Source organism: Geotrypetes seraphini, chromosome 2, assembly GCF_902459505.1.
Source record: "Geotrypetes seraphini chromosome 2, aGeoSer1.1, whole genome shotgun sequence".
Lineage (NCBI taxonomy): Eukaryota > Metazoa > Chordata > Amphibia > Gymnophiona > Dermophiidae > Geotrypetes > Geotrypetes seraphini.
Genome location: NC_047085.1, coordinates 514,269,450 through 514,289,796, shown reverse-complemented (window position 1 = coordinate 514,289,796; position 20,347 = coordinate 514,269,450). Strand labels below are relative to the sequence as shown.

General features: G+C 43.2%; 1 protein-coding gene and 1 pseudogene across 1 annotated transcript in view; both read left to right on the top strand.

Annotated features, from left to right (window-relative positions):
• The window catches only part of LOC117355249 (zinc finger protein 420-like), an 818,521-nt gene that overhangs the window by 264,576 nt on the left and 533,598 nt on the right, over window positions 1-20,347 (top strand). The window lies entirely within an intron of this gene.
• Window positions 1-20,347, top strand: part of LOC117355288 — a 102,705-nt pseudogene that overhangs the window by 18,307 nt on the left and 64,051 nt on the right.

Sequence of the window (20,347 nt, the reverse complement as noted above, 5' to 3'; positions counted from 1 at the left end):
ATGTCTTCTGCTCTCTTACATATGTCACTTAAATTTCCTAAGCTTGCTTTTCATATATTTAGGGCCAGATTCATCCCCCGATTAGGCGACAATTCCTCTGTAAACTGCATTTTATTTTTTGCATGTCTTAAGTTGACATCACTCTTCCTTAGGAAGTTTGGGACCCTTACCTAAAATGGATGGAACGTTCTTCTGAGTCATGCTAAGATTTTTTTCATGCTTACCTTGTCTACGGTCGGGGGGGAGGGGCTGATAGTCCTCTGGTTTGAAATAATTGTGTCTTGTACTGAAGAACTGCTGTACAATATTAGTTTTTACTCCTGTTTCTATGTTTATCTGTATTGTTTATTGTATTGCTTTTTTAAATTAAAAAAGGTTAATACAAGCAGGAATAAAATTAATTACACTTAAGAAAAGCTTTATCAAAGATTTTATATTATATGTAAGAATGCACAAAATAATCCAAATGGGAAAGAAACATTCTACATCTTTATATTATGATAAAACTTTTTTTTTTTAATCATCAAACAGGATTAAACTATCTTCAGAGGATCCATGAGAGTGAGATGCAATTTACATGTCCAGAATGTAGCAAAAGTTTTAATTGCCAATCAAATTTAAGAAGCCATGAGAGGATTCATACCGGAAAGAGACTGTATACCTGTCCAGAATGTGGAAAAAGATATAGTCATTCCTCATTTTTAAAAATGCACAAGAGGATGTATACTGGAGAGAAACCATATACCCGTTCAGAGTCTGGAAAAAGCTTTAATCAGCAATCAAATTTAAGAAAACATGAGCGGATTCATACCGGAAAGAAACTGTATACCTGTCCAGAATGTGGGAAAAGCTTTAGTCATCAGTCAACTTTAAAAATGCACAAGAGGATTCATACTGCCGAGAAACCTTATACCTGTTCAGAATGTGGAAAAAGCTTTAGTCGTCAGTCAAATTTAAAAATGCACAAGAGGATTCATACTGCGGAGAAACCATATATCTGATCAGAATGTGGGAAAAGCTTTAGTCATCAGTCAACTTTAAAAATACACAAGAGGATTCATACTGGAGAGAAACCATATATCTGTTCAGAATGTGGGAAAAGCTTTAGTCAACAATCGGATTTAAGAAAATACAAGAGGATTCATACTGAAGAGAAACCATATACCTGTTCGGAATGTGGGGAAAAGTTTCATAAGAAATCAAATTTAAGAAAACACAAGAGGATTCAAATTAGAGAGAAACTGTATACCTGTTCAGAATGTGGGAAAAACTTTAGTCAGCAATCAGATTTAAGAAAACACGAAAGAAGTCATACTGGAGAGAAACCATATACCTGTTCAGAATGTGGGAAAAGCTTTAGTCAACAAGAGAGGATTCATACTGGAGAGAAATCATATACCTGTTCAGAATCTGGAAAAAGCTTTAGTCATCTGTCAGCTTTAAAAAGTCACGAAAGGATTCACACTGGAGAGAAACCGTTCAGAATGTGGGAAAAACTTTAGTCAGCAATCACATTTAAGAAAACACGAGAATGGTTCTGTTTTTTTTCCATAGGTATGTTCTTTGGGGATGAGTGGGTGGAGGTAGATGGAGTGGCTTTCGGGGGTCATCAGAGTCCAGGGCCTCGGAGTGCCATTCTGTCGACTCTGGCCTCCCTTGCCATGAGTAGAGTGGTGGGGGAATTTGTTGCTGTTACTCTGTTCCTGTTACTGCTTGATATAGTGTTGTATATGATGCATCTTTGTTTGTGCTGTGCACCCTTTGTGTGCCATTGTTTTGCTTACTCATTTGTTGGCATCAATAAAAATTGTTTGAACCTAAAGAAGACAACTCCTCTCTCTGACATAGGCGCAGCACTGTGGGATCATCCACTTCCCCCACTAGCACCTCTTCCAAGTCCAAATCAGTTAAATCTCCCTTAGAGAGAGAAAGACCTTAGTCAAACTATACTACGACGTTTGGCTCCCTGTCGATCCTGCCCATCTCCAACCTGAGGCTGGCCAACAGAGGCCTGAGCAGGACCCTCCAAAAGAACACACACAATACATTCATATACATAGCATCGCACCCACTCTCACCCTTCCCCAGTTTAAAGAACTACCCAACCCCCACCATCCCCCTCCCACAACAGCTGGTAAACAAGAGAAAATGACATAACCCCTAGAATCTATGTCCCCAACAATACACCACACAGAGATAAGCACCCTCAATACAGCAAGTAGAACGAAACAGCACGTAGAGCAACCCAAGAAGACTAAACAAGAGACAACACCAGTGTGACCTCCCCCCAAGCCTTCCACAACACCCCAGCACCTGTCCCCAATTCCAAACCCTCCACTGCCAAAAATCTACCCCCAAATATCCACATATTGTTGCCATGACCTTGCCAACAAGGCCAAGAGCCGATATCTATCACATACCCAGCCCAATTTGTCCCACATAAGGTACAAGGAGGGCCCAGACGCACTCTTCCAATAGCGAGCCACAGTCAACCGTGCCACAGTAAAGGCTAACTGAGCCAATTTGTCCTGTGTATCATATAGCCCTCCCATAGGCATCCCCAGGAGCACTACATCTGCCCTCACCTCTAGTGGTACCTGAAGAAGAGTCCCCAGAAAGTCTGAATCTCTGAGCAGCCCCATCACATATGGAAGAGTAGAAACATAGAAATAGACGGCAGATAAGGGCCACGGCCCATCCAGTCTGCCCACCTTAATGACCCTCCCCTACCTTTCTCTGTGAAGAGAACCCACGTGACGATCCCATTTTGTCTTAAAATCAAGTACGCTGCTGGCCTCAATCACCTGAAGTGGAAGACTATTCCAGCGATCTACCACTCTCTCGGTGAAAAAGTACTTTCTGGTGTCACCGTGCAGCTTCCCTCCCCTGATTTTCCACGGATGCCCTCTTGTAGCCGTGGGACCTTTGAAAAAGAAGATATCTTCTTCCACATTGATACGGCCCGTGAGATATTTGAACGTCTCGATCATGTCTCCCCTCTCTCTGCGTTCCTCGAGTGAGTATAGCCGCAACTTATCCAGCCGTTCCTCGCACGGGAGGTCCTTGAGTCCTGAGGCCATCCGGGTGGCCATTCGCTGGACCGACTCCAGTCTCAGCACATCTTTGCGGTAATGAGGCCTCCAGAATTGTACACAGTATTCCAGATTGGGTCTCACCATGGATCTATACAATGGCATTATGACTTCAGGCTTATGATTGACGAAACCCCTACGTATACACCCTATGATTTGTCTAGCCTTAGATGAAGCCTGCTCCACTTGATTGGCAGTCTTCATGTCTTCACTGATGATCACCCCTAAGTCCCGTTCTGCTACAGTCCTTGCTAGGATCTCGCCATTAAGGGTGTAACTTTTGCATGGATTTTGGCTGCCAAGGTGCATGACTTTGCATTTTTTGGCATTGAAACCTAGTTGCCAGTTCCTAGACCAGCGCTCCAGTAGGAGTAGGTCATGCGTCATATTGTCGGACATTGAGTTTTTGACCGTTGCACTCCTTTCTACTACATTGCATAGTTTGGCGTCATCTGCGAATAACGTTATTTTACCTCAAAGCCCTTCAGCCAAGTCTCTTATAAAGATATTGAACAGGATCGGGCCCAAGACCGAGTCCTACGGCACTCCACTGATAACCTCCGTCATTTCAGAGGGGGTGCCGTTCACCACCACCCGCTGAAGCCTACCTCCAAGCCAGTTCTCAACCCATTTTGTCAAAGTATCACCCAATCCTATAGAACTCATTTTGCTCAACAGCCTGCGGTGTGGTACGCTATCGAAAGCTTTGCTGAAGTCTTAAGTATACGATGTCCAGGGGCTCCCCAACATCCAGCTTCCTCGTCACCCAGTCAAAGAAGCTGATCAGGTTGGATTGGCAGGATCTCCCCATAGTAAATCCATGTTGACGGGGATCCCGTAGATTCTCCTCATTCAGGATCGTATCCAATTGACATTTGATTAGAGTTTCCATCAGCTTGCTCACTATTGATGTGAGACTCACCGGTCTATAGTTTGCAGCCTCCATTCTGCAACCTTTTTTGTGGAGTGGAATGACGTTAGCCGTTTTCCAGTCCAACGGGACTATACCCGTATTAAGGGAGAGATTGAAGAGCGCGGATAGTGGTTCCGCCAAGACATCCCTTAACTCCCTGAGCACCCTGGGGTGTAGGTTGTCTGGCCCCATCGCTTTGTTAACCTTGAGTTTAGACAGCTCACAGTAGACACTGCCAGGCGTAAACTCGAAGCTACTAAACAGGTCTACTGAGCTATCCCTTGTCTGTAGCTGAGGGCCGGATCCCGGCTCCTCGCGGGTGAAGACCGAACAGAAGTATTCGTTTAAAAGTTTAGCCTTTTCCGAGTCCGCTTCTACATAGTTCCCGTCTGGTTTCCTAAGGCATACTATCCCGCCTGTGTTTCTGTTTCTGTCGCTAATATACCTGAAGAAGGATTTATCGCCCTTCTTGATGTTCTCGCTAACGTCTCCTCATTTCGGAATTTGGCCTCTCTAACTGCTGTTTTGACGGCTCTTGCCTTGGCCAGGTAGTCTTCTCTCGAGTCCTGATTCCCTGATTGTTTGTAAGAAATGAGCGCTCTTTTCTTCTCTTTTATGAGGACCGAGATCTCCGCAGAGAACCAATGTGGCCTATTGTTCCTTCGCCGTTTACTTATTACATTTCTTCTACGTTATCTGTTACTGCTTGGTTTTGTAGCGCTTGATGGATGAATTCCCCCATGCCCTCGAAGTTGGCGTCCTTGAAGCTTAGGACCTTGGTCAATGTGTTAGATTTGGCGAACCCCTTTTTGAGATTGAACCATACCATGTTGTGGTCACTGGAGGCCAACGTTTCGCCCACTGAGACCTCTGTGACACTTTCGCCATTGGTAATTAACAGGTCCAGTATTGCCTGCTCCCTTGTTGGCTCCAGTACCGGTTGTTTCAGTCTTGCTCCCTTCATAGAGTTCAATAGCCTCCTACTGCTGCTGGATGCAGAGGAAATGTACCCCGTTGCCCACACCCCCTCCAGCAAAGATCACTAGAGGTGGAAGATATTTTACTCAAGGTAACAGGTGTCATATACCACCTCACTAACAGTTTCAAAGCATTTTCCATCAAAACAGGTGCCCGAGCCACATGATAAATCCTATGCACTACCCGGCCCCAGACCTCCTCCAGGACTAGACCCAAATCGGCTTCCCAGGCCAATATATAGGTTGGTTTGTGCCCCCTGTCCCTATGTATAATGTGATACAACTTAGATATATAGCCTCTGTGCAGTGGCAGCCCAGGCAGCCGCTCAAATTCCGAACTCGTGTATATAGTAGGATCAGCCTGATGCACCCGCATGAGATAGCTTTTCATTTGCAAATAAAGGAAAAGGTCTCCAGATTCCAGCTGGAACATCACCGGCAAGGCCCGAATGGACTCCTCTTCCAGGAATTGGCCAAAGTATTGCAGCCCTCTTCTATCCCATCTCTTAAAGAGCCCCCCCTCTCTCCCCGGTATAAAATCAGATGCAAATCTCAAGAGAGGCCCAACACCTGCCTGGCAAATGGATAAGTTATAGCCCCAAAATCCCTTTCCCCCAAATCCACCCACATCAGGGACCCCAACTCCCGCTCCCCTAAATAACTTCCCATCAATCCCTGTTCCACCTGCACCCACAACTTCAGAGGTACATCATGTCATTCAACCCCCGCCCGCAACTGCGCCGCCTGATAGTAATGCTCCAAGTGTGGAATTCCCAAGCCCCCTTTCGCCTTAAACTTAAACATAGCAAATCGGGCAACCCGAGGTCTGCGCCCTCCCCACATGAAATTCAGCAAACTCTGATTCCACCGCTGAAAATATAGTGTAGGGATTTCAATAGGCAAAACTTGGACAAAATACAAAAACCGAGGTAGAATCATCACCCGAACTGCCTCCATGCGCCCTAGCCACGAAACATATAACTTATCCCAGCGTTCGAGATCCCTATTGACCGCCGTCATCAGTGGGACATAATTCAGCTGAAATAACGACTGCCAATCAACCCCTAGCTGGGTACCCAGATATCGTATAGGCCCCTTAACCCACCTGAAGAGAACCGCCCGTTTAAGCCCTGGGATTTCGGAGTCCGGAACCGATATGTTCAGAAGCTCTGTTTTAGTTAAATTAGCCTTGAACCCTGACAACGCCCCATATTCAGACATAAGATGCTGAAAGGTCTGAAGCGAACTCTCCAACCTTTCCACAATAGCTAAGATATCATCAGCAAAGAGGGATAACTTATGCTCACAGCCCCGGACCGGTAAGCCTCTGATCTTATCGGACAATCTAATTTTTTGCGCCAGAGGTTCTATTACCAAAGCGAACAACAGAGATGACAGCGGGCAGCTCTGCCTCATCCACCTCTGAAGTTCTAATGGGGATGAGTAAACCCGATTTATTTTAACACAGGCCAGGGGTGTATTATATAAAGACATAATCCAAGCTATGTATCGAGACCCCAGCCCCATCTGACCGAGGACTGCCTCCATAAATTTCCAGTCCACATGATCAAAGGCCTTTTCGGCATCCACCGTTACCGCCACCCAAGAGTTCGCACTCCTCCGAGTCTGCCACACTAGATTCAAAACCTTCCTGATCCCATCAGCTGCCTGTCTCCCCCCCCATGAACCCCACCTGATCAGAGTGAATGAGCATCGGCATATGAACTGATAATCTATTAGCCAACAGCTGGGCCAAAATTTTTGTGTCAATCCCCAAAAGGGAGATGAGCCAGTAGCTCCCACACTGAGTACTATCTTTCCCAGGTTTAGGTAGAATCGTGATCCCCGCCATCCGCATGAAAAAAGGCAATTGGGATCCCTCCTGCAGATCATTAAACATCCGTACCAAGAGCGGAGCCACCAACAACACCAATAGCTTCTTGTAAAATAAGCCCGTGAACCCATCCAACCCCGGGGACTTCCCCAGTTTAAGCTGACGTATCACCCCTATGACCTCCTCTAGCGTGATATCACAATCCTGGCCCCGAGCCTCAGACTCCGTTAAGGAAGGCAATCCCAACTCCATAAGATAATGCCAAATAGCATCCTCAGACCCCTGAGCCTCAGGTGTATAGAGTTCCTGGTAGAATTCTCGAAACCTCTATTGAATGGCAGCCTCTGCCATTGTTCTGGCGGGACTTGTTTTGCTGGTCCTCCACCCGGTTATAGGAGTCCTGCCAGTCTTTCTGAGCCACCTCAAACGCCCCACTCAGATGTTGGACCACCGCTTCCTGCTCCCCGAGGCACTTCTCCGTCTCCTCCACTCTCCCCATGAAGTCCTCCAGCTCTCTCTTAATCTCCTTCACTGCGTCCTTGATTTTCCCCTTCACGCCAGCCACCTCCTGCTTAATATCAGAGATGATGTGGTGGGCAATTTCTAAATTTCCTTCCTACGAGTAGCTAGAGTATTGAAGCTGCGTGTGGCTGCAGGAAAAGTTTTCCTCATGTTTGGAATTAGCCTGAAGGAGGACCGGGGTGGGGGAAGGGGGGTTGGTTTTGGGAGGATGTTGGGGTTTTTTTTCTCATTGTACAGGTTTTATGTGATATCTCGAGCTTCGCTGTTATTCTTATTCCTTTTACTACTGTTTCTCTGTTGAGCTCAATAAAATATATTTGAACATAAAACGACCAAGTCAAAATGATCTACCAACAGTAAAAATACTAAACATAAACCCCCTCTTTTACTACTTTTATTCTATGGACGCTTTAGCATTTAGTGTGCGCTAAATCGGCTAGCACGCCTTAGTAAAAGAGCCCCATATTTATTGATATACGTATATACCGAGTGCACCTCTTCTGTCCTCCAGACCTCATTCCATTCCCCAACCAACTTCTCTCTCTGTCTTTCCAGGAGTCCAGCTTTTCTTCCTCTCTCCTCCACCCCTATTGGCAACATGCATCCCTCTCTCTCCCTCCTCTGTTCTGATCTTGCATCTCTCTGTTCTTCCTCTGTCTGCACCTCCCATAGTCTAACATCTGCCCTCTCTCTTCTACCTCCCCTTTGTTTCCGGTTTCTCCCCCTCTCTATCTTCCTTCTGCTAACATTTTGAGTCCTCCCACCTTTGGTCCAGGTCTTCGTTTCTCTCACTCTCATTGTCTTCCCCCTCCACAGAGCCTGGCATCTCTCTCTCCTCAGTTCAGAGTGTTTCAACCTCTCTAGCCCCTCTAGTAGTCCAGGATCTGCCTTATCTTCCCACTCCCTTTAGGTTCAAGGCTGCTTTCCCGCCCCTCAAGGTCCTTTTGTCTCTTCTCTCCCCCCCTCCCTGATCCAGCGTCTCTAAGGCAGTCCACCTCCTGCCGGGGCGCTCACAACGGGCACAATTTTATCCTGACGTGCGGGGCCTTAGCTCTGCTGCTTCCCTCACCTCTGCTGCTTCCCTCAGACTGGATCATCGAGCTGCTTCCCTTAGACTGGATTCCTCACCTCTGTTCTTCCGTCTGGGCCTACCACAGTTGAAAGTTCATTACGGCAGCCTGCTGAGCGAAAGTAGTAGGCTGACGTCGGCTACTGTAGCACGTTCCCTCTGCCATGGTCCTTCACCTCCTCTGACGGGGCAGAAACAGAGGGAACGTGCTACAGAGGCTGACGGCAGCCTGCTACATTCACACTGCAGGCTAAACTAAACTAAACTTAAGTTTGTATACCACATCATCTCCTTAAAGATAGAGCTTGGCACGGTTTACAGGTAAATTGAATAAATGAGGGAAGGACATAATATGAAATTAGAGGATTATGAAGAGGATAGCTAGCTTTACATTTTAAATCGATAGCTTTATGTTTTGGAGAAAAGTCAGGTTTTCAGATGCTTTCGAATTATTTGGAATGAGCCTAGGTTCAGCAGCAGGGCAGGGAGGTTATTCCAAATCTCAGTGAATTTGAAGAAAAGGGATTTCCCTAGTTTACCTGCATACATGATGCCTTTTAACGAGGGGAAATGAGTTTGTGGGCGGATCTGGTAGTGTCAGGTCTCGAGGAATTCCTGGATAGTGGAATTATGCCATGTAGGATCTTGAATATTAGGCAGGTACATTTAAAGTGAATCCTAGAAATCACCGGAAGCCAGTGAAGTTTTGACAGAAGCAGGGAAACATGGTCAAATCTGCTTTTTGTGAAGATCAACCTAGCCGCAGTGTTCTGGATCCACTGAAGTCTTTGTAGATTTTTCTTGGTTAGACTTAGATGGAATTACAATAGTCCAGTCTGGAAAGAATGATTGATTGTACAAGGACAGAAAAATGTTGTTGGCGGAAGAAGGATCTCACTTTCCTCAACATGTGAAGACTAAAAAACATTTTTTTTACCAGAGAGTTGAGATAATCATTAAAGGAAAGTGTAGAGTCAATAATGATGCCCAAAACTTTGCTTGAGAATTCGGTCTGCAGTGTGGGACCAGAAGGTAGTGAAATGAGCGTGGGTAACGGATCTAATTTTGGGCCAAGCCAGAGTAGTTTTGTTTTGGACTCATTCAACTTCATTTGTACAAAGAAGGCCCAGGATTGGAGTTTTGTTATGCAAGCTGTTATATTTTCGGTGAGGTTCAAATCTATCTCAAGGACAAGGATGTCATCTGCATATGTAAATAGAGTTTCAAAGGGAGATAGATGGAAGAATTTCAAAGAAGACATAAACATGTTGAAAAGAATAGGAGACAGAGGTGATCCTTGGGGAACACCACATAGCAGACTCCAAGGAAAAGACATGGTTCCATTCATGTTAACAGTGAATGAGCGGGATCGTAAAAATTTCGAGAACCAGTCTAAGACTGTAGAATCAATGCCTATCTCAGAAAGTTGGTAAATTAGGATATCATGGTGGACAACATCAAAGGCCACAGATAGATCGAATTGTAGTAGGATAGCAAACTTATTACGAGATTGAAGTTGTTGGATCTTTGAGATTAAAGACGCCAGCAGGGATTCAGTGCTGAAATTGGGTCTAAAGCCATATTTGCAAGGTAATAGAATGAAGAATCTCTCTAAGTAAGATGAAAGCTGAGTGGATATAATAGCCTCGAGCATTTTGGTCAGGAGAGGAATATTTGCTATAGGACGATAGCTGGAAGGGAAGGATGGGTCTAGATCAGCTTTTTTCAGAAGTGGGGTCAGAGCAATGTGTCCCATTTGTATGGAAAATGGGCCCGATAGTAAGGCTGAGTTGATAAGTCTGGTGAGAGATGAAATAGCCTGCGCGGGAATTGCAGACTGCTGTAATTCCACTACTTTAAAGGTGCGACAGAGACAGGGGAAATGCTAGGGAGAACATTGGCTGTGTGATCTACCGGCGTTGCCTTTGCGATTCGACCGGTAGATCACGATCGACGTTTTGGGCACCCCTGCTCTAAGAAATCCCATGTGCGAGTTTTGTTGCTGTCCCTGCCCCATTCCTCTAAGCTCTGCCTTAACTTCTCAAGCCTTGAACACTTATTTTAAAGTGTTTTAGGATTGTGCACATGAGGACAGAGCTGGCAGGGACAGGAAAAGTACTTGACGGGATGGGAAAACGAGTCCCTGGGGCAATGGGGATAAATTTGTCCTCGTGCCATTCTTTATTTTATCCAGTCCGATTTTTGAATTTGCAAGCTAGTTCAGAGTACTATTTGTGGTCTCTGATTTTAACCATGGATATCAGTCTTAAATGACCCAGTGATAAGGTTGTCAGACTTCTAGAACTGGCATGAAAGCTCCCTTCTGGGATTGGCTAACTTCAGCTCTCATCATTAAGCCACTCCATTCAAACCATGGCTTCCTAGTGCCAATGCTCAGTAGCAAACCATTAATGCTGACACACCCATAGCCACAGTAGTAATCCGGCCCTGCTAGCATGGGCTGTAGATGGAATTACAGGTATATAATTAGTCTCCTCTATGGATCATTTGGTTAATTTTTAGTGTAAGGAGGAATCCCTTTGGACCCCGGATGCTGGGTGGGAAACCCTCACAAGTCAATTTATTCCTCTATCGATTTGTGCTGTGAACCGGGACCAGATTCTCTCTGGCAGGCCGCAGCAAACACTTCACTCACAATTTTTGCACGTTGAAAAACTTCAGACCACTCCAGTAGTTATGTAGGAACTGGACTTCAACTTTATTGTTCTCTCCAACAGGAAAGAGGCATTTCTTAAACATGCAGTTGCTAACAAAAATCACAACCTATTTATTTATTCAAAGCTTCTATACCACTACTAATGACTGGGGAGTCACTTCAAAGCAGTTTACACAAGCTTCTGTAATGGTGTTACAATACAGGGTTAGCGTTTTCTGAGATGGTTTTCAATACAGACACATTCTTACCATAGTCAATCATATAAAATACTAGTATTTTGTACTATGTTTATACTAAATCCTACTTATTTACACTCAGGGGAGCTTGCTGGTGTATGGTAATGTAGTCTGGCTGCTAGATATAGTGGTTCTGAGAGATGAATGATTTTGTGTGTCGGCAACAAGATCTTGAATTTCACCCTGCTTTCAATCGAGAGCAAGTGTAACTCTTTCAGTAACGAGGTGGCACTCGTCTGCCTCAATTTTCCCAGCAGAAATCTTGCTGCTGCATTTTGTACTATTTGAATCTGCTTGATCATGTACTTTGGAATGCTCAGCAGGATTGCGTTGCAGTAGTCAAAGATTGAATGTACCAAGGATATGATTACGTTGGACATCGCTTGATAGGCGAAGTAGGGCTTATGTCCTCTAACCCAGTAGAGTTTGCCATAAGCATTTTTACATTTACAAAGTCTCTTTCAATGAGTAAAGCATTTGTACATCTCCTAATGTTAAGATCCTCCGTGCTGGTAGGAATTTGATCTATTGGTGGAGATAGCCCAAAAGATGGTTCTCCTGCCCAAGGCAGTAGCTTAAGAAACCTCTGATGATGTCATTCCTGGATTCCTTTGAATGCACCATTCAGAGCTTCCATCTCTGCTTGGGGCTCATGCACTGTAAGTCTTCCAGAAGGTTCTGGAAACTCAAAGACTGAGCTTCCAATTGCCTTCTGCATGCTGTTTACTGTTTAATCACAATGCATATCAAATTTCACCTTTCATCTCTTTTACACAGGCAGCCCTGAGCTAGGGTTGCCAGATTCTCCCAATCGGAAAATCTGGACCCCCCCCCCCCTAGACTCACTTCCAGGCGCACCCAGGAGACTATGTAATTACCCTGGTAAGCTCTTTTCCAGTAGATACCGTATTTTTCAGTCTATCAGATGCTCCTGACCATAAGACACAGCTAGATGTAGAGAAGGAAAAAAAATTTTTGGTTCAGATTTTATTTAAATTGCTTTTCCTCCTCTACATGTAGGTGTGTCTGGTCCTGGGAAGCCCGCAGTCCAAAGTCCTCCGGTATCTTTTTTTCGGTATCTTTTTTTAAACTGGTGGTGGTCCAGTGCGGTCTCCTGCTGGATGGCTGCCTTTCTCGTTGCAAAGCGGACCTTTGCGCTTCCTGCCTTGTCCCAAGCTTCACTTTCCCCCCTCTTCGAGAACAAACATCAGAGAAAATCATTTCGGATGTCCTCATTCAATGCTCCAACCTTTATCAAGAAAGTAAAACCTCTTATGAGCCATCGGAATGGACAAATAAATGCTGAACAGCATGCATGCAGCCTAATGGGTGGCCAGTCCAAATCCCCACATGATGAGCCCAACAGCTAAAACTGAAATTCAAATGGCAAAAATCTTCCAACTATATACACGCTCTCTGACGTAATTTCACAGACGCTGTGTCCCCTGTGTTAGTACATTTTACAGGACTGCTTCATGGATCAGCTTGTAAGAGAACCGACGAGAGGGAATGCCACTCTGGATCTAATTCTAAATGGGCTAAGAGGACCTGCAAAGGAAGTGGAAGTAGTGGGACTGTTGGGAAATAGCGATCACAATATGATCAAGTTCAAAGTTGAAGTAGGAATACCGAAGGGAAAGAGAACCACAGCAACAACTTTTAATTTAAAGAATGGAAACTACGAAGCGCTGAGGGTAATGATAAGGAAGAAACTTAGGAGCAGCTCAAAGAAATGGCAGACTGTAGAGCAATCCTGGTCTTTATTCAAGGACACAGTGAGCGAGGCGCAAAATCTGTATATCCCCAGATTCAGAAAAGGGTGCAAAAAGAACCAAACAAAGGACCCGGCGTGGATAACTAAAGAAGTGAAGAAAGCGATAGGTGATAAGAAAAATTATTTCAAGAAATGGAAAAAGGGCAAAACCGAGGAGAACTGGAAAGAACACAGGACATATCAAAAAGAATGTCACCTCGTGGTTAGAAAAGCCAAAAGAGAATATGAAGAGAGGCTAGCCAGAGAAGCACGAAATTTCAAACCGTTTTTCAGATATGTTAAAGGGAAGAAGCAGGCTAGGGAGGAGGTGGGACCGCTGGATGATGGAGATAGGAAGGGAGTGGTGAAGGAGGAGAAAGAAGTGTCGGAGAGACTAAACATGTTCTTTTCGTCAGTATTTACAAAAGAGGACACATCCAACATATCAGAACCTAAAAAAATATTCAAAGCAGAAAAATTAACATCCATGGAAGTAAGCCTCGAAGACATTCACAGGCAGATAGAAAAATTAAAACCTGAGAAATCACCCTATGGAATCCACCCTAGGGTAATGAAAGAACTAAAGGAGGAGATAGCGGAACTACTACAGCAAGTCTGTAATCTATCCCTAAAAACAGGCGTGATCTCGGAGGATTGGAAGATAGCCAATGTTACACCCATATTTAAAAAGGGATCGAGAGGTGACCCAGGGAACTACAGACCGGTAAGTCTGACCTCGGTTCTGGGGAAAATGGCGGAAATGCTGATAAAAGAAAGCATCGAGGAGTATCTAGAAAGGAATAAACTTATGATAACAAGCCAACATGGCTTCTGCAAGGGAAGATCGTGCCTGACAAACTTATTGCACTTCTTCGAAGAAATTAACAAACGGATGGACAAAGGGGACCCCATAGACATCGTATATTTAGACTTCCATAAAGCCTTTTACAAGGTACCCCATGAACGCCTACTTCGGAAACTGAAGTACCATGGGGTAGTAGGAGACATACACACATGGATTAGGAATTGGTTGGCGGGTAGGAAGCAGAGGATAGGAGTGAAGGGCCACTACTTGGACTGGAGGAGGATCACGAGTGGTGTTCCGCAGGGGTCGGTGCTTGGACCGCTGCTGTTCAATGTATTTATAAATAATCTAGAAATAGGGACGAAGTGCGAAGTAATAAAATTTGCAGACGACACCAAACTATTTAATGGGGCTAGGACTAAAGAAGACTGCGAAGATTTACAAAGGGACCTGAACACGCTAGTGGAGTGGGCAACGAGATGGCAGATAAAGTTTAATGTAGAGAAATGTAAAGTCTTGCACGTAGGGAACAGAAACCCGAGGTACAGCTACACGATGGGAGGGCTGTTACTGAGTGAGAGTACCCAAGAAAGGGACTTGGGGGTAATAGTGGACAAGACCATGAAGCCGTCAGCACAGTGCGCAGTGGCCGCTAAGAAAGCAAATTGAATGCTAGGTATAATCAAGAAGGGTATTACAACCAGAACGAAAGAAGTTATCCTGCCGTTGTATCGGGCGATGGTCGCCGTACCTAAAGAAGGATATGGCGATACTCGAGAGGGTTCAGAAGAGAGTGACACGTTTGATAAAGGGTATGGAAAACCTTTCATACGCTGAAAGATTGGAGAAACTGGGGCTCTTTTCCCTGGAGAAGTGGAGACATAGAAGGGATATGATAGAGACTTACAAAATCATGAAGGGCATAGAGAAAGTGGAGAGGGACAGATTCTTCAAGAATTTGAAAACTACAAGAATGAGAGGGCATTCAGAAAAATTAAAAGGGGACAGATTCAGAACTAATGCTAGGAAGTTCTTCTTCACCCAACGGGTGGTGGACACCTGGAATGCGCCTCCAGGTGGCGTGATAGGACAGGGTATGGTATTGGAGTTCAAGAAGGGATTGGACAATTTCCTGAAGGAAAAGGGTATAGAAGGGTATAGATAGAGGGTTACTATACAGGTCCTGGACCTGATGGGCCGCCGCATGAGTGGACTGCTGGGCATGATGGACCCCTGGTCTGACCCAGCAGAGGCACTGCTTATGTTCTTATGTTTACCCTATCAGCCTAATGTAACACATTCTTTGTCAGAAGAGACACCAAACACATTATTTTTCTCATGTCTGTTATTTGAATTCACAGAACGGAGTCTCTAGCCCAGTCATGTGGGAGAGAGAATCCATTCTGGCAATTCTTTTGGCCCCGCTGATCATGTCTCCCAGCTTGGCTTCAACATTTAAAGGGAAAAATGCTTGAGTACCTGAATAAACTCATGTAAACCGTTCTGAGCTCTGCTGGAAGAACGGTATGGAAAATTGAATGTACACCAAATTAAACCATTAACCAGAGAGGTAAATTAGATGACCCTTCTAATGTCTGGGCTGAACCTGGGGACTCCAACTTCCTATATGCCAACACAAATAGTACTGGACCAGTAAAAGGAAGAAAACAAAATTTGCCAAACAAATACACACAGTTGCACCCTGTTTTAGGAGAGACACCAAGATAAGTAAGGTCAATCGTGTACATTTGTCCCCTGGAATAAAACCCAAAGCATAGAGAGCACGCTTTATCAAGATGGCAATACATTTCATCTGGCAATCCCTATTTACGAGTTCAAATCTTGTTTTCTCACCCAGTACTCCGAAGATGTTTAGCTAGGTGGCAGTGGGTTGCTATCCATTAGCAAATTAAGGATTAGGATGGCAGCGTGTTGCCAACCACTACAAATGTAGAGGAAGGTGGCAGCTTTGTTGCTAGAGTTGAAAGTCTAGCAGTCTTCAAATCCAAGCTAAAAGCCCACTTTTTTGAAACTGCTTTCAACTCTTAACTCCCATCTAGACTCATTGTATCATTTACTCGACCAAAACCTCCCAACCCTGACATGCCTTGTCCAAATCAGATTGTAAGCTCTTCAGAGCAGGGACCCTATATTGTATGTTAAATGTACAGTACTGTGTACACCTTTCAATGCTAAAGAAATTATAAATAGTAAAATAAAAACTAAAACTTGAATTTATCGACCGGGTCATCTTCCTATAATAAAGCTCGATTCGGTTTACAATAAACTAAAAAATTGAAGAAATAAACTTAGACTTAAAATTTTGAGAATAACCAAGTTTGAAAGTTTTTGCGGAAGAACTGAAGTGAACCTAATTCTCTTCATCTTAGGGGAATGTCGTTCCATATTTCTGTTAGTTTAAATGAATAGCATTTCCCTAATTTACCAATACCTTTAAGGGAGGGAAAAGACAATTTAAGTTTTTGCATAGTCCTAACCAGACCCAGGAGAGAGGAACAAGTAGAGAGCATATGCCAAATAGAAACTTAAAAGTTAAGCAGGCACATTTGAAGTGTATCCTGGAAAATATCGGAAGCCAATGAAGTTTAGCCAGCAGCTAAAAATCAACCTAGCTGCTGTGTTCTGAATTAACTGGAGTCTCTGCAGGCTATTCTTGGTTACTCTTAGATAGATTGAATTACAATAATCTAACTGAGAAAGGATAATAGATTGAACTAGGACAGAGAAATGCTGCTGCTGAAAACAGGACCTGACTTTCCTCAGCATCAGGTTGGGCAGACTAGATGGACCATTCTGGTCTTTATCTACCGTAATCTACCAACGTCCCCCGCAATCTCTATACCAAACTTACTACTGGAAACGACGAAAAACCAACATATCAATTACCACAGGAAGGAATCATAACAATCGGCAAACATGAATCTCCTATTGATCCTATTGATCTATTTAATAAGCAATAATATTAAGGACATTATCTCACTCCATTCAAAACTTCACTCTGTTCATTACCCTGACACACCCATTAGGCTTCTAATTAACCAACAGGAAGAAAGAGTTAATCATATTAAAGTAATCACAAGCAACGGTAGACAACATCGTACCCTCAAAAAAAGGACAAGGGAAGTAAAACCTAACAAAATCACCACACTCACCAGACCCATCACAACCACTTCTGTTCCCTGCGCTTACCTCAACACTAGATCGGTAAGGAACAAAGCTTTCTTAATCAAAGATTGGACCATCAGCAAGAAATTAGCCTGCCTCTTTCTAACGGAAACATGGCTATTTTCTGAAGAGGATCCAATATTAAATGACCTTATACCAGATAACTATAAAATTCACATGTTAAATAGCGAAGACAGAAGAGGGGGAGGATTGGCAGTCATCCTTAAGGAAGAACTCAAACTTGACTTAGTAGATTCCAAGATAACCAACCAGTTAGAAATACTAGCCTGCAAAATTAGTAACAAGGATCTAGAAGAATCCCTCTCCTGCATTCTATTCTATGTCCCGCCAAAAAGCTGGTCAAAAGCCAGATAGGACTTCTACGAATTTGATCTACTTAATTCAATTACTCCATCTTACAATATTATAGCAGGAGATGTAAACCTACATTTAGAGATAGAGGACAATCCAGACGTGAAAGATTTTAAAAACTTCTTATCCTCACTCAATTACAACCTCCCTTTACCCACACAAACACACGAAAAAGGCAATCAGTTAGATTTGGTAGCTATGACCACAAAGGAGATCCTAGATCCTTCTATTTCCTTATCTGACTGTATCTGGTGTCACGATATCTGGTCCGACCATTTCACCCACTACTTTAACTTAATCTGGAATCACCCAAAGATAAATAAAGATCATCTCACAAGGGGCCATATCAATCCAGAGGAATACTGGGCACATTATGAATTATGTGAGGAAATAGAAGGGGATGATTTTTGGGAACAGTGGACGAAAACAAGCACATCCATTTTAGATAAAATTGCCCCTAAATGAAACAGTAAAAACTCCTCAAATACTCTGAACTATTAAAAATGAAACAATTAGTAAGACGACTAGAAAGGATCTGGAATAAAACGGGAGAAATATCAGACCAGAACAATTGGAGATCCAACATAAAGGACTACAAACAACTGATAAAAGAAAAACGGAAAGCATTCTACTCATCCAAAATTAATACATCCAATATGAGTTCGAAAGGAATCAACACTAAAGAACTGTTCAACTTGGTTACAAATTTTATTTGACACCACACGTCACAATCAATCCATGCACGATACGAAACTACCGTCAGCAAACGATCTAGCACAGCATTTTGACTCAAAAATTATAAACCTAAGGAACAACTGTCCGACAAACAACAAACACGCACATCAAATAGCCAACAAACACGCACATCAAATACATGGAAACGAAATACCAGTGGATATGATTTGGAACTCCTTTCAGGATCTAAAATGGAATAATTTAATCAAACTCTACAACAAGTATACTAAATCACACTGCATTCTAGATCCCTATCCCCCTGACATTATGAAAGCAGCCCCATTAGACTTCAAATTAAAACTGTGGAGCAATCTGACCAATAATTTCAAAAATGGAAAATTCCTAACTAATAATGGTCACATTATAATCACCCCAATTCCAAAAAATCGTAAACAATCCCTAACATCAGTAACCAACTATAGACCGGTAGCATCCATTCCATTCTTCGTAAAAATAACGGAAGGTCTAGTACATACCTAGTTGATGGACTACCTCGACCAGTTCTCTCTACTACATGAAACCTAATCTGGCTTCAGACCTCTGTTTAGCATCGAGACAGTAATTGCGGCGACACTAGATTACTTACGCTCCTTATTCAGCAAGGGTCATAACACCCTAATCATGATATTTGACATGAGCTCGGCCTTTGACTTGGTGGATTGTGAGAAATTGATACAATGCTTAGACGCAATCGGCATCATAGGAGAGGTATTTGACTAGTTCAGAGGATTCCTTATGTCCCGCACCTATCAAGTACGTTTCAATCACAACCTCTCTAAAACCTGGAGAAACCCATCTGGCGTTCCACAGGGGTTCTCATTATCGCCACTGCTCTTCAACGTCTACATGTCATCACTAGGCGTGCAACTGGCTCAGCGGGGTATAAAATTATTCAGTTACGCAGATGACTTTACAATCATTATCCCATTCACAACTTCTCCCTCTGAAACTACCCCCATGGCAACAGAAGCACTAAACCTGATAGAACAATGGACCACAGAATTCACTCTGAAGCTTAATTCAGAAAAAACTAAATTCTTCATAGCCTCGCCACATCCACTGTCACTAAACTCCACTATGCATCAACAATCTCAGCTACCCTATTCAACCTACAATAAAGGTTCTGGGGGTAATACTGGACCAAGGCCTAACCATGAAAGACCAAGTGGACTCCCTAGTCAGAAAGGGTTTTTTTACTCTCTGGAAACTTAGGTCCATTAGAGCATACTTCGATGCTACATCATTCAGACTTCTGGTACAATCCCTAATAATGAGCCATCTCGATTATTGTAATATTGCCCATCTGGCAATCTCCCAGAAGAACATGCAGAGACTGCAACTGGTACAGAATGTGGCAGTCAGGTTGATCTTTGGGTTGAAGAAGTCCGATCACATAACCCCTTCCTAACAACTCCTGCACTGGCTGCCAATGGAAGCACATGCAAAATTCAAGCTGGGATGTTTCTGCTTCAAGGTACTATTCGGTCTAGCCCCTAAATATATAACTGACCTCTTCTCCTTCTCAACCAACAGACATAAGAGTACACAACTGAAGTTCGTCTCCCCATCGGCTAGAGGATGTAAATTTAAGAGACACCATCAACATCTTCTATCGTATCAAGCAGCCTTATGGGGCAAAGACCTGGAAAAACTAATAACACACGCAAATAACTATGGTGAATTTAGGAAACACCTAAAAACATACCTGTTCTTGAAGTACCTAGGTAACGAATCTGGAGAATTGCTCCCATCACAATCTCTCCCATAAATCTGATCCCTTAAAATGTTAGCCACTAATCTCTAACTATGTATGTTCCACTCAATTTGTAGCATCTTTCTAATCATTGTAAACCGCATAAAACTCACGGTCCTGCTGTTATTATTATTATTATGTGATGGCTGAAGGAACATTTTTTTTACTAGAGAGCTAATTTGTTTATGTTTATTAACAGCCAAAAACAGGATCACAGAGGTTTACAATATAATTCATAACAATTTTGAAAAGAACTCCATTCATATAGAAAAGGAAAGAAAGAGAGAAAAAAATATATACTTTTTTAATAAATGCTTCTCTCTAACCATCAGTTTATCCATAATAATAAAATTAATTAATACATTCACCCATTTATAAAAATAATTAAATAAACAAATACATACAGCAGTCCCAAATACATTC